Here is a 10,683-nt window from a genome sequence, read left to right as displayed (position 1 = left end):
CGTTGAAAAGAGTATAATCGATGGTTGGTGGATGGAAAAAGTTATCTCATAACAAGACAGTATAAGTTCTTGGAACATAATTGTACAAGATATTTTATAGGAATAATAATAACATGCTTTGCTATCTTTATAATACAATTCTCTCAAATAACTTATTCTGAATTCTTTGAATTCTTTGAGTAACAGAATACATAAAAATATCGAGAAATTTTGAAAAAAGGAGATGTATGTGCGTACATCTCACAATATGAATCATATTACTTTGATTTATGAGAAAGAGAAAGTATATTCAGGTATTAATAACATCGGGGCTCTTATTATAGCGTGGCAATTATAGAACTTACGCATCACCCTAATATATCGTGGGGTGCGACTTAAGAATTCGAGGCGTCGCACGAGCCGCATCTCCGATACAACCCGTTCGGTGGGTTGGGAGGGCGGGGGGGGGGAGGCAAAACTATCTACGCGGTCCACGGCGAAACTCCTCCGGCCCGAACCTCCCCCGCCGAAACTTTCTCAAGACTGGTAAACTACTCGAAGATAAACGAGCCGCGCGTAAACTACAAGAGGAGACGCCACGGTTGTGCACGTGCGATGAGACGCGGCGGGTGTTCAGAGTTACCCTTAGACAGAGGAAGGTAGGGAAACAACGACGAGAAAAGACATGCCAACACAGAGAGAAGAACGAAGAATAGAAATGGAATATAGCTTAGAAACCAGGGGATGAAATCAGAGAAAATGTAGAATTTTTTTTTTTTTTATAGATAACACTAAAATTATTTTTATTTAATTAAATGTATAAAAAAAATTCTTAAGAATAATTCTCAACGACATTTCTCTTATTTCACAAATTTTCACTAAGCTTTTACAAATATTTTGATGAATTTTATTTTATTTTTAATATTGCAGGTTTATAAATCATAGTACCGGTATTATTTAAACAGCATCTTAATTTTTTTTTTCAATATGATTAAGGATACTGAAGAATGAATCACGAAAAGATGCGAAGATAAACATAGTAGAGAAGGCTATATGAAATAAAAGCAAGGAGAAAGATACATAGCTCATGCAGTTTATCATCAAAAATCAAAATGACTTCTAAACGCCACACTGCACTGCAAAACGTAACGCAAAGAATTATCGGCGGCGATAAAATTTATCCCATTGCTTGTTTAATGTTTTCGATAACTACATAGGTATTTTATTTCACGTGTATACGACGCCTTTTCTTTGCCCTCTTGCCTTCAGCGTCGAATAACGCATCATTAAATTTCTAAAATCGTGAAATTTTATGACTGATAATGCAAGCTCCGTTCTTCTTACTTTGGCGATCGTGCGAAGATATAAGATCCCGGTGTAAGGTATAAAAAATGTTTTTTTTTTTTTCAAAAATATTAAAAAATTATTAAGACAGTTTATTATTACGTAATAATGATAAAAAATAATGAATACAAAAAAATATATTGATGAAAAATATAAATTTTGCAATTGTTCTAATATATACAATAATATTCAATTTTTTATTATTTAGGTTATAACAATATAATATAATATAATATGTGGCAAAAAGAATACGCATATGTGTAACGAAACATGTTAGTATTAATCGGCTTTGGAGAGAAAACAGAATGAGAATACCGGCTATTCATATATGCAGCTGCACTTCCGCATTTCTTCGTTTGTCGGCATATGAATACGAAGGCGCAGCTAAAGTCCGTGGAACAAAAGAGTACTCATATACCTCTTTAAAACATGCCGTACATACGATAAGGCGTGAAAAGGGATCGCTATTTATGCCTGTAGAAGTAAAAAAAAGGCAAACATCGAGTCACATTCGGTGTCGACGCCTTTTTTCATGCGCATCATAAGAGTTGTTTGTACGCCTACCTTACATCGGTAAATCGCACAGTTTTTACGTGCGCGTGAATTCTTTATTTAAGCATTTTTTATTGTATTCTATACACAATAAAATTTCCTCTAAGACCCAATACCGTGCGACTGCATCGATCCCTTTGTGAATAAAACTACAAACGAATTATCGACAATGACATCGCCTGGGGAAAAGTTTCAATCAATGCTCGAGTAAAGTCTATGTTTTCTTTTAAAAGTACAGCTCTGCAGAACGCACGACTATAAAAAACAGTCGTGAAATAAAAAAAAAATAAGGATGCTTCTCGAAAGGATGCTGATCAAATTGCTTCTTAAAACATGAAACTGAAAATTGCGCCATAGATATATCATTTGAGTTCGCGATAACCTTATTTATACTCGGCAGGAAATGTGTGAGAGGGAAGAGCGAAAGAAATATATAAGGTGCTCTCAGATTAAATGGCCAAACTTGAAATATGAATTTGGGATCTCAAAACAAAAATAATTTTCCTCTGGAAATATGCAATCGCTTCGTTCAAGAGATATTGACTTTTTAAAATACTATAGGATTGAATAATGTCAAAATAATCTAGGTTTTTCCTCTTTACTGCTTTACAGTAATCAAAATTTAATTATTAAATAATGGCCTACGGAGACAAGCATCTATCGATAAGAGAACGAGTGGCTGACTGACATTGTCCGTCTGTAATTTCTTCGCACGTTCGCATTATTCTCCGTTTTAATAATTGTCAATTTTGTTTTAGTTTTGTTTATAGTGCGAACAAGCCCGTTAACGACCTTCTATTTTCAAAACAAAGAAAGGCCTTTCGACATTCATTCCTATAATTCTGTAATTTAAGAAATCAATATCTCTCGAAACGTTTACGAGCCTACTTCCAGAGCAAAAACTTATTTGTATTTTTTTTTTGTTTTAAGCTCCTACATTCATATTTCAAATTTGGCCATTTTAATCCGGGAGCATCCTGTATAATTTTCTAATGTAAAAAGTTTTAAAACTCAGTACGTCATCATTTCACATATATCTATATTACTATTTATCGTCGTTATATATAACATGAAAAGTGATAAGACTCATTCTTTGATTTAATTTGCTTCATATAATAATATTATATTGAAAAAAAGCGAATATGATTACAAATGTTCATTAAAGTTCACTCTGATATTAATAATTATTTCTATCTCATATATACGCACATCACATTTCAGCATCACTATCAAACTATTTCATAACTTTTTTCGTTTTTATTCTACTGTCTAGTAAAATTGAATGTTCAAAGCATGCATCCAACATACATTTCTCTTTTGTTTTTTCTCCCTTCAAACTTGCTGTACACACTCCGTGAACTCTGACTGATAATAAACACATAAGCGCTCTCGTGTTGCATCAGATGAACGTTAACACGCTCGCGCAGCATCGAAATCGCCGAGTATTATATCCGTAAAATAATATAAAAATGCGCGCGACGAGATGCGACGCCCGCGGCTCGCTATTCGAAAAAATCTGTTCGACCGGGAAGAGCACAGCAGGTGTATATTTTGCGGACGCCAGTCGCTCGAGGGTAAATTACGTGTAAAGGGAATCGCGGTGGAAGTGAAACCTAATCGGCCGGCAGCAAGATTCCGCTCTGCCGGAATTGGATCCACGAAACTCGACGGAGTCAATTTACCCGGCCGGTTTCGCGTGGAACCGAACGTCCCTTTCGCAACATCGACCGACCACGGGGTCTCTTGCCCATATTCGTATCTGGTAAATCGTAAGGATAAAGGATTTCCTGCCGCTAATTACATTTCTCGCATTGTCTCGGAACTCCGTGCATATTAGCGGTCATTTATCTTGTTAGCGTGTATTAAGACTGATTCATATTCCGAATCAAAATTTGAAGTTTGGATGAGATATATAATTCTTCTTTTATGTTACGTTTAAAAAAAAATTAATTAATTTTTTTCGGTATACTTTTAATTGCTCTTTAAATAGTAGGAAATCTTATTTAATATGTGCATTCATTATCACTATAATATTATTTTTTCAATCGTAAGATATACATAATCATATTCATATCGAGTGTATCTTTTGTATAATTTATCATGATATGTCATAGAAAGAAATCATCAGTATAAATATATGTGATTACACTCCACTATCAGCTTATTCTTTTTGATTGATCTGCTTTTCGCTCTCTGATATGATACAAATAAAATTATTATGTGAACATATTACGTAATTATTGATTACATATTGCTATGTAACACGATAGTAAATGAGTAAATTATACGTCTTCATGAGTTTGATCTGTTCTACCTACGAGGAAAGCACGATGTTACAGGGGTGAACGCATTGAGAGACTTCGCAGGGCTAATTACGTTGCAAATACCTTCTCTCCGAAAGGGAACGCAATATGGCAGCGAGACGGGTGAATTCCTCTGACGAATACTTTGAAGCTAATTACTGATAAATATTTGCAATCTGCTTGTGCAGGTTGCGGGTATCCAGTTTTAATTAATTACTTGTTAGGCAACATAGTCGTAGAGCGCTAAGATAAACTTTACTTTATAATGCTGGCTGTTGCACAAGCTTGAGACGTTTCACATCGCGTGTCTAATATAGGCTTCGTGTGGCGTGAGAAATATTCAGAATATTGCCTATATCGCGTGTATAGACAACGATCTTGCTCTGATGAATGTAATCCTATATCTAAACTATATATTAGTTTTGTTAATTAACAATTAATTCAGGAACATCGGGCTACTTTATAAAGGATGGATCCATCGCAAACTTAAGATGATGCATAAGATTCTGAGCATTTTAGAAGAGAGATAACGATTCAGAATACAAAGATTAAAAGAAATAACGATAGTATAAATTAATTATTAATATTAATATAATAATAATAATTAATAATAATAATAATAACAATATAAAATGTAGAGATTTATTTGTTACACGATAAGTTTTTTTATAAAAATATCATACATATTCATATAATTTATATAATTTATATAATTCATCGTGTGTAATTAGTTTTATTTAATTACCTGAATTACATATAGCTTTATTTGCATTTGCCGAGAAATTTACAATTGCGGTTAATTTAAATCCTGAGCATTTTCAAAGCACGATTTGCAGTTTATTAAGTATAAGAGCCTCGCTGTCCTAATGACGTTTGTCATATCGTCATGAGAACGCGATATAATACGCCGATGAGCAGCCGCGTGCCTGTCAACATTACTGACAAGCGCGAGGCATTATAATGCTGCGTCGCCTTAACGAGACCTGTCCTTTGAAAAGTCCTCCCTTCCTTCCTTCCCTCTAGGAACCCCTTCTGCTGTCCGTCAACTCTCGAGAGGGATACCGGATTTAATGAAGCGTCGTTTAAATGGCGATACGCTATATCGGATAAAGCGTTGTACAAATTTTCATTTGAAATGAATTGGCCCTTTGATATTCTCAATACGTATTATAAAAAGGGATGATTTTGCATACGGTAAATCACAACGCGCTTATATTATCTCGGAATAATATCGCGTGGAATTTGAACCATCAAAAATTCAAGATAAGTTGTGTAATTAATAAATTCAAAATAATTTGTGGTAATTAATAAATTACGAACTTTAAACAATTTGAGAAAATTAAGATTAAAAATTAAAAAGACTGTTATATATCTATGTATTATTAATAATAAATAATTTTTCGTAAGAAGTCAAATAATTTTTCCAAATATGAGCAATGATCGATTTGCGAAATGAAAAAATCTAAACTTTCCGGACGATATCGCCATGGCAAAGTATATGCAGCAGTTATTTGCAGCAGTTTATTTTTTTAAATGATTCGATACTGTCGTAGTTGCCTGGGGAATCCCAACTATCTCGAGGGATTCCGGAGGATTCCATTCACAAAGACCTCCAACAGCCGATATATATTAAATTTGCATTTTCCGCGTAATTGAGATTGCAGGTAATATATCTTCACGCATTGTCGATTAAATTCCATTTTGCCACCCTGTCTCTCCGGCATGCGTGGCCTTGGAAACGGAACGAGACAATACGGTTTGCTCAACCACATGAGAGACTTGCTTGCCAACTGCGTATCTACTTGAGTAATTACCGGCACTGCTTTATACTATTAAAGAGAAGATACCAAGAGCGACGCAGATGTAAACATTTGAATAGTTTGAAACACAGCATAATTATATATGCTAATTCTACTAAATGGTTGTTGTATAATGAACTAGGGAATCACTTATGAAAAATTAATATGCGTAATTAATTACTAATTTCAGGAAAGAGAAAGAGAAGGAGAAATAAATTAAAAATTTTTTGGAAGTTTTAAAAACACATAAAACATGGAAAACATGTTAATTAATAACTTAATCTAATTATCATAGATATTACGTGTATACACAACGCAAAAATAATCGTAGATATAAAAATTGTGTTGCGTTAAAAAAAAATTCTATTCCCTTATATATTAACACTAAATCATCAATTGCTCCGCGCGTGATTTGGTTTCAATTAATTCCAAATTTTTCATTTATTTAACTTAAATTCTGAACCTGAAACCTTTGTCTTTGGTAAAATAAGCTTGCAAATTTTTAAAATCATCATGAGCATTACGATGCAAAATTCGACAGCAACATTTTCTATTCACGCGAAATTCGCTTCGCGACAACGAACGTGAGTCGCCTAACACAGAGCGAGACATCCTCGCGAAATCTGTCGATCTAATTTACGTCTTCGTAAGAGTTTTTCCATGTGCCATGTAAAACGTCGACGCTGTCTGCAACTGAGGTGACACCTCTCTTTCGGCCTCTCCGCAGAAATCTTACTACGTGAATCAGGGTGCGATTTGCCATCGATAAACGCGGCCAAAGCAACGAAAGTGGATGGCAGTCTTCGTGGAAGAACGCGAGCGAGTCGTCGTGGCTTTTCCGTCGATTTCCGGAACACTGTGGCTCCCACGTGGATCGAACGCGTCGCGTCGTGCAAAGTATAACTCGTTGTCGAACGTCCGTCTGGAAGATCGACAGATAGGTGCATTCCTTCGCCTCCTCGCATCTTACGGTTCTTTCGTAAAGACGTTACATCTTCTCGGGACCGTCGGGGACGAGCTTTCGCAGCGGAAGAATTGCGTCTCGGCGTGGTGCCTCGGGACGTTGCTCGAAGAGCATAATTGTGTTTCTCGAGCGTATCAATTGTATCTCTAACGACAAACTGAATTGTCTCAAATGTGCAAGCTCTTCGATAAAATTTTATTCGATATTTTTTTGTATCGTAAAATTAATTAAATAAAGGACAAAAAATATTTTATAATTTTAGCTTATACTCGTGAAAAAAATAGAATAAAACATGATTGCCTTACAATAATTACATATTTTTGTTCAATTTATTTGCATAATTGCATCAGTTTATAATCAAAGTTTATTTTCATATCCAAGATTAGATTCTAGATTAAAGTCTTTGACTAAATAGATACATATAAATTGTAGACTGTAATTTATTAAGAAAAATATGAATGTAAAAAGTTTATATAGTTGTATTAATATTTTGTTTTCATATCTGTAGAAATTTTTTTTTTTTATATTCAACGAACAAAATATTACAAATATCCGTTACATTATATGTTATATTGTATCGATATCAATAAATATCTATTCCAATATTTAAAATTATGTACAGAATTAGATGCCAAGTTTAATTATTTTACCAGGAAGATTAGGAGGATAATGAATTTAATTACAGCTTTAATTACTTAATCCTTTGAGATTCGCTCGTTTCGCAAGGAAGCCATCTGCTTGAATGCTCAGCTTTCGTGCACTACAGGCTTCCTTAGAAATTCATACCGTTAGAGATGTTACTTCACATACAAACTTAGTCCTACGGACTTATAATCTTCCGCAATTTAATCTCTTATGGTTTGAATTTTGTTTTTTAAAAGAAAAACAGAAAGAAAGAGAGAAAAAGAAATTAGACACACATATAGTATTCGAATTAAACGCGATTGATCACAGAAAATAACGGTATTCAATTTCAAATAGAAGTAAGTTCTTGTATTTTTAAAATTATTATTTTTTTTTTTTTATAAATGTTATGTTATGTACATGAAAAAAAAATTTACAATACAAGTTACATAAAAAAATACATTCTTTTTTATAATATTCATTATAAATCTGGAATATAAATATAAAATATTAAAATATTTATTACTACAAAAATTGTAAATTATTTGTGTAAATTGTAAATTGTTTGTTTTATCGTTAGTTAATGATTATGATTGTTAATTAATTAAAATTGTTATCCATATCCTTATAAAAGTAGTTATATATTACGTATTAAATATTATCGAAGTGTGTCTTTCTATGTTTACATCTGCAATTAAGGTTTTTCTTTGTAAAGTTATAAACAGATCATAATAATGTCAATTATGTTTACAAGAGATTAAATGTTTCGTAAGAGATTACATTTATTATTAAAATGGATCTTACCTAACATTCTCATGATATTATTATTTTGCAATATAACTAAATATAAATAAAGGGTGTAATCTATAACAATTAAAGATTTTGATCAACTATTAATTTGAAGATTAAAATAAAACATTTTATTGGTAATAAAATGATTAGTAATAATATGAATTTCAACAAAGAGAAATTATCGTAATTAATTTTTTATGTAATTAAAAATTTGACCATTTTAAATTTTAATAAACACTCTCGTGAAGTCCTCATATAACAATACATAATGGAATTTTCCGTCTTAAAAAAATTAAATAATTTATTTAAACGCTTTGCGTAAGTGTTTTAAAAGAAGTATGTGTATTGCGCTTTGCGTCCTGATTTACAAGTACAGATCTAAATAATTCCACAAAAACAATCATTAAATTTTAACAAACAAAAAAAAGAAATTTATATAAAATTATACTAATAACAAAAAAAAATATTGTATAGAAATGTTAAAAATTTGAAGAGTTACGTATGATTAAAAAATAACCGCAAAGATAAATTTGTATCTTTTATTTTTTTATCTTGCTCTGTTCGCGTTGCATCGTCCATGCATCAATTGTCCACTCAATGGAAAGAGGATTCGAATTTCAAAAAGAATAAATAAAGGCATCCCCGTATAACTTCCTTTACTGATCGTATTTTTACCGCAAACCTTTACCTTCTTTCATTCTGACACGTAAAACATATTATATGTAAAGGGAGCACACGTAGCTGAGTTTCTTACAAAATTCTCTCGATTCTATGCATAAAAATCGCATCCAAGATAAAAGTTGTGTAAAAAGTTTCCTTAGTGTCTTAAATTGAATTAATGAAAATTTCGTTGATTAAAACAGTGACAAGATTTCACCGAAGCTCAGTGAGCATTTCAATAAAGTACTTCAAAGACTTTCAATGAAAAAACTCATATTTTGCTCCTCTTATTATTAGTCCATTGATTATGGCAAAATTACTGAAAAATCAATAACAATCATATATATTTGTGTAAGATGTAATTTTGGAAACTTTTTTTATTTATGAAGAAGCATCCATATATACACATATCTAATAAAATAAAACATATATGAGTATTCAAATTCAGAATTATATATAATTAAATTCTTTTTTATTTTAAATATTTTATTGATTGAAACAGTCACTACGTGATTTTTTTAGTGATATTTGCTATACTATAATAACTGAAACCATCAATAATTCATCCATTGCTTTTGAGATAATACACTGATAATACACAGATAATACACTAATAATACACTGATTTTATTTAAAAGAGTATAATAAAATGGTGAATATGTGTCGTCATACGTAAACTTCGATCATTATTATGGATATTATCTGCTATCGTATTATTATTATAAAACGCGAAAAAGCAATCTTTAAGAAACCGATTAAAGATCGATTAAAGAAGAAAACGGAAAGCAATTTTGTGAAGCAATTTGAGAATATTTATTTTTCTTCGCATATAGCATCTCTCGAGCAAACTTTGTTAATAATAGAAAAAGCCGCGTATCACAAATTAGTATATATAATTAATAATACACATATTTAATGCGATATTGAAAGGATAAAATATAAAACGCGTGCATGAGTTTGTTTATAGTTTCTTTTAAATATTATTTCTTGCAAAAAAATGTAAGTTTGCAACGAGACAAGAGTAAACTAGAGATCTAATTATTATCTGTTAACTTTGGTTTCTGCGCTTTCCCGCCTAAACGCTTTGACATTTTACGCAATTAGCGGAAACTAACGCACTTCAAAGGCTCTTTTTTTGGGACAGGATATACTGCGTGATATAGCAAGGACACGTAGGAGGGAAACGGCTCGTCCGGAAAATAACGTATCCTTCCTATTTGGCTGAATAATTGGGTCCCGCACTTTTTCGGTGTTCTCATCCTCTCCCTTTTGCATCCCTTTCGTCCTTCCCTCATCCCATCTCCCTTTCAACATAGCTCGAAGAACTCTCACTTTAATGCACTTATTGTTAATGCGATTCCGCCGGGTTTTCCGCCTGATGGTTATCTACCTTTCGTTGACAACGCAACATCGTTTACCTCGTCGTTGCAGCAACGTACATCTACGTGCCTTTTTCGTTTCACTCTACTTCTATTACGAACATCAGAAAAATTGAGTTTTTGTTCGCCGAAAGAGTTTAGGTACTCACGAAAATATTTTTAAATCAAGAAGAATCTCTCTTTCTAGCTATACTCAATTTTCGCATAAATAGTACATATATTTCTTAATTTTTTAACTGTTTAAACGTAAATTTTAGCTATTATATCTAATTGTAATGTAAAAGTAA

The sequence above is a fragment of the Cataglyphis hispanica genome, chromosome 2 (genome assembly GCF_021464435.1).
Source record: "Cataglyphis hispanica isolate Lineage 1 chromosome 2, ULB_Chis1_1.0, whole genome shotgun sequence".
NCBI lineage: Eukaryota > Metazoa > Arthropoda > Insecta > Hymenoptera > Formicidae > Cataglyphis > Cataglyphis hispanica.
This window is presented reverse-complemented; position numbering follows the sequence as displayed.